Here is a 5,914-nt window from a genome sequence, read left to right as displayed (position 1 = left end):
GCATTCGAAAATCATCACAAGCAAAGCTTTACTTCTAAAAATCCCGTCTACACCTAGCAATATTCCGCTACAAAAATAATCTTGTATTTCCTTACTTGTGCATTTATCCTCGATTATAGTAAAAAGTTGGTGGGATTCCGACTCCCCCCACGGTTGTTCCCACACCGGGTTTTCCGCGTCACTAAAAATCCTCCGTGTCATTCTTTCATTCGTCTTTATTTTGTTCATTGTCATTATCGCATCCAAATCGCAATTGGCATTAGATTAATCACTATCACTCACATAATTAATTAGTAACCGGTAAATTTTTACCAAAACAAGCTTTACATCTCTACTAACTCGCTCTAATATATACTACCTACCTACATTCATTCATATATATACTTTACATTTGACTTCCGAATTGATGCATGGCCAATTCATCTGAACTTCGATCATTGAAATTTATCAAATTGAATTCATCTAATTAATAACTTTTCCTTATTATAAACCTTTTTACACATGAAAAATGGCTCAAGTTAATATTATTTCAGCATTACAATGAGATAAAAATAATATGGAAGAAGGTTTTTAGCTCTAATGTGGTTATTAAAATTTAAAATGAGCTCTTAAATCTAAGCCGTGGTTCTTGATTAAGGGCTGAATTATGAACTTAATTATGGGGTTGTTAATAATTTAGTATTGTAAGTAATTATAAGTAATTATTTCCTTTGTCCCGGTCATTTGTTGTCCCTTTTTATATTGGGGTGTCTCAGTCAATTGTTGTTCTTTCTAAATTTGATGAATAATTTGATTATTCACACTCAATTTGGTCCATTTATCATTTAGCAATTGTCTCTCTTCTATTTCTTTGGTCCTTGTGATAAAATTAAAAGATAACAATTAACCGGGATAGAGGAGTAGTAAATTGGGTCAACACTCAACCCACTTTAAAAATGTGCTACATATATACACATGCATTTGGTCAAAGGTTGCACAAGTGACAATTGATATATACGGAGTACTAGTTTAGGACCCGTGCACTTGCACGGGTATATATAAAAAGAATTTTAGAAAAAATAAATTCATAATGTGAAGCTATAAATGATTGGGAGAAAGGGAGTATTTGTAAGGATTTATATTACGTAGTCTGATCAAATAAAATCATATACGTAAAATAATCTTTCACAAATATTTGTGAAAAACATATGCAAATTAATAATTTTTTTTAAAAATTGCACTCTTACAAAACTACATCAGTTTGAATGTTTGATATCATACGGAAACGGTCGTTTACAATATGGTACTCGCTCAAAAATGAACATAAAACCCTTGTTTAATGTACACCTGCCAATATGAGAGCAATAACAATAGAAGAATTTTATATTAAGTTCTTCTTATGCCATATAATATTTTATTAGTTCCAATGTTTAAGAATTTTTGCCCACCCATTTGTATAAAGTTCTTAAATAAAAAAATATAAAATAAGTAATTGTTCTACCACATTTTTCAAAGTATGCTTATTGGTTCTCAAATTCTCATGTATGAACAACCAAGTTCTTATTTTGGAACTCAATTAATTCTTAAGAGCAACATTTTACTTGCAATAGAATAACTTTTATTTTGGATTCTTAGTGATTATCCAAGACTAAAAACCACTATTGTTATTTCTCTTAGTGGAAAAGTAAAAATTTACATATACATCTGTGAACTAAAAATTTACAATGTTTTTCTTAAAGCAGTACATCATTACCCTTGTTTAGCCTTCAAAAATCTTTCTTTATGATGGAATCAAGCAGCAGAAACTTTGCGGTTGTCAATTTGTCATACCTCACATTTACATATACTATGTTAACTGAATTGTCACGTTAAGTAGAGTGTTATGAGGCTAGTTATGACGATGGGTAATCAGTCCAGCCAGTCGTCACCTTCACCTTCCTATATCCTTCACCTTCCTATATGCCTTCCTTTTACAACTTGAACACTTTATCCGAGCTGCAAAATTAACAAACGAAAAATAACATTAAAAAGATAAGGACTCGAGTAACTATATGACCAATATCGACTGAATGACGAATTTAATACTCCGCCAAAAAATTAATTACTCTAAAATCAAAAACTTGATCAAAAACAATGTCAACTTCCGATGTGCCAAAAAGGTGAAGATGGTGATTGTCCATGGTGAGGGCGTAATATAGGAGGGTAGACATAGGCGGTGAAGATAATGGTGAATGAAGAATGTGAAGAGTTATGCTAGATATACAGTTACACACTCAAGACGACAGAAAAAAAATGCATTGACAATAATACTGTACATATATTAACAATATTGTACATACATCCTGCTAAAAAAAATAGACTACAAAATTTAACTTTGGAGACCATGACATGATATTACACTATAAAGAGAAAGGCCAAAACTCTTATTATCAAGGCTTAGAATCCCGAGTTAAATAGTGTGGAGTAGGTTCAGTACTCTAGTAGTCCAGTTTAAGGACTAATAGTTAAGTGGGGGTATAGGTTCGACACTTTCCGTCTGAAGCTTTAAGACGGGTCAAGTACATATCACTTGTGTATATAAAGATGCAAAGGAAAAAACAATATATTTGTTTTATATACACATGTGTATATTTGACTCGTTTACTGGTAGCTTGCATACTCATATGCATCATGATTACATGCCTAGCAATCAAAGTAGGTTTCTGAGTGACAGTAAAGCATCAACTGAAAAATATAATAACCAAGTAATCTAACAAATATTGGCCAATACCAGTTCTTATATAACTTCTTCAACCACCATATATAGTCATCTCTAAAAAAACCAACTTTACAAGTCCAAATTTATTTGTGTAGCGAGATCGGAGATGACAATATTTCCTAATTAAGAAATTCTTAGATCTTCTTTTCCTAGATAGAAATTCGACAACAATTTCACCCAAGTAATTCATTTTATATGCTATTGTCCACCAAAAAACTGGATTTTAAAAAGGAGTAATTTTTTTTACTCCAACAATTAAATTAACTTGCAGAATGCAGATTCTCAAATGAATTGTTACAAAACGTGATGGAAAACAAATGATAACAACTGTAATACAACAGAAAGATGATAATCTAATACGCAATACCTCAGTCAAATTCACTTTCATGATCTGAAAGTGAGAAGCATAAAATGTATTTTTATTAGTTTGATGAAATAAAATCCAACTAAACTTCTACATCGAAAAACAAAACCAATGTAAGATTAACCAAATTTTAGGGAAATTGTTATGAGAATTAATAGTTAAGGAGCAATAAGAAATTGAAAAATGTTAATGCTAAAAAAATAAGAGAAAACTAATTACCTATGTGATACGGTACCCTATTCATTAGCAAATTGTTTGAACGGAAGCATAGATCAGCATAAATAACACAGATACACATAAATCAACAATTTTCTCTATCGAAATCCAATCTATATCAAACAATATTCAAACAGAAACAGGTAAAAACGAAACAAAACAAAGTTAAATGATGCAATGAATTTGAAAATCCATCTTACCATCATTAGTTCCATCCACAATCTTGATAGCCTTTACATGAATCATCGCTTCGTAATTCATATCTCGGTGGCTTGGTGCTGGTGATGATAACATTTCATTAATCATTATTTAGTTTTCTTATCAATAAGGACACATGGAAAATCCAAAAAAAAAGCAAAGGAGTAAGTTAGTGGAAGAGAATAATTTGGGCTGACTCTCCCAATAATATGTGAAGAGGATGGAAGACGGTGATTTCGTATGCGCAGTTAAAAGAGATGTGGCCAAGTTGAAGGGGATAAAGATTGATAATGAGTTTAAATCACAAAGATGATGACTGATGAGTGAGGGGTTTAAATAGATGAAAAGAATCTAATAGGAAATAATCATCAAATGTAGGAAAATTTGAAGTAAAATAGGAAACGATTTGAGGTAATTGTGGTAGGAAATTATACCCTTAAAATGAGATCAGATGAAGAAGAGTGATATGTAGAGTGACGGCAGAATAAGAGGGGGATTAGTTTAGGGTTAGCAGAGTTTAAGTTAGGCGGGAAACAAATGAATGTCAGACTGACACGTGTATAGGTTTGTGTAAAGTGGTTGTTCTTTTATAAGTTTAATATAGATAGATGAAATTAGGAATATTCGAGAAGGAAAAAGGGCGATGCTTAGCAAGCGTCGTCTCATAACCTATCGTTCTGAAAGCGAACAATGTATCATGATATGCTATCAACAAATGAACATAAGATTCAGCTAGTCTTGCTTGTGACGGGCTAATCCCGTCATAAGCTTGCGACCTCTCACAAAAAAAGGAGAGGGGACAAGGTGTGGCACCCCCCATGTGCTTCCCACTCACCTCTCAATGGGCATTTTGTGAGAGGAAACAGTACCCGTCACAAATTTGTGACGGATATCGCTGTCAGAAATGAGAATTTGCCCATAAGATTAGCACCCAAAAAAAAATGAATATAAGACAATTTGCAAATGAACGCACTATGTTACGGATAAGAATTAAACCCCAACCTCAGAGTCGGAGTAAAAGAGCTTTTACCATTTAACCTAATTCTTACTCTTTTAAAAATGTTATTTGAATGTAATAATGAAGTAGCTTTGAGAAGATAATACATGAAATACATAATGCCAAAGACCGTTAGTACTCTAGGACTTCTGAAGTGACGGATCCGGTCCAGGGTATATTGGATGCAGAGGATATTCGATATGCATGTGTAGCAAATTCCCAAGAAGGGCACATGGACATGCAGGCTTAAGAACATATATATGGGGGCACTCACTTGACGAGGTGGTGACATGTGGTGCAAGAAGTAAATCCGTGAGGGCTTGGCCCAAAGCAGACAATATCGTACTATTATGGACGGTGGACACCGGTACAACAGAGCCCTAACACGAGATATTCACGCTTTCGCATAACACATAACATGCATGTACTGATGTACTCCGTATTCACATAAATTAGATTTTTTTTGGTACAATTCAACATAATATAACACTATTGTAAATAATCTATAGGAAATTAGTACTCTATCGGTCTTCAGTCCCAGTTAATTATTATATAATTTGTCATTTGCACATTATTTGTCAAACTCATTTCATTTCGTAAATATCTTTACTTATGTAATTTAAAAATCATAAACTTTTAATATTCTTTAATGTAGTTGTAGATACCCAGTATCTGTCGAGTCTCCAACAAACGCCCGATGATTATCGGACTACATCATGCTTAGGAATCGCAACGTTTAATCGACAGTTTTTGTACAACTATACATCGGAAAACTTAAAACGATTTCGATAAAGTACCTGGAGTGTTTAATGCATAACGACTGCGTCACAATGACACTAATTAGAGTCAAAACCGACACCGGACCAAAAACCGACTCAAAAATTCAAATTCCGACTCCAACAACGAGTCAAATCGAATCAAACACAAAAAATAAACTTTTCAAAACTTCCATGTTAAGTATTTCCCGGAAAGCTTCATGGTCAAGTACAAATCAAGTTCATCCAAAACATAGGATAGAACAAATCATGATTACAATTGCGTGATAGTGACAAGATACCTCGAAGACGCGCGAAATGGCTCGCGCCTCTTCAAACAGCCCATGCGGCCACGTCGCTCAAAACGCACCCAACCACCCATTTTTCTATAAATACCCCTCAAATGCCACCATTTGAGAGTTACGCGAGTGTCCGCCCCCTCATTTTTCCCTTAAAATTCTAGACTCGACTTCTCAAGTCACAAACCGACACGTGTTTCCGACCTACCAATCGAAAACACAAGCCTTACACATTGTTTGGTACCGTCATTGTGCATTAAATCACTTGACCGATCATCTCGACCAACTCCACCATCACTAAACTTAAAACACTCTTTTACATTGCTAAAACGGTTTTCAAACCGAGTT

The sequence above is a fragment of the Silene latifolia genome, chromosome X, assembly GCF_048544455.1.
Source record: "Silene latifolia isolate original U9 population chromosome X, ASM4854445v1, whole genome shotgun sequence".
NCBI classification, from domain to species: Eukaryota; Viridiplantae; Streptophyta; class Magnoliopsida; order Caryophyllales; family Caryophyllaceae; genus Silene; species Silene latifolia.
Note: the sequence above shows the minus strand (reverse complement) of the source record.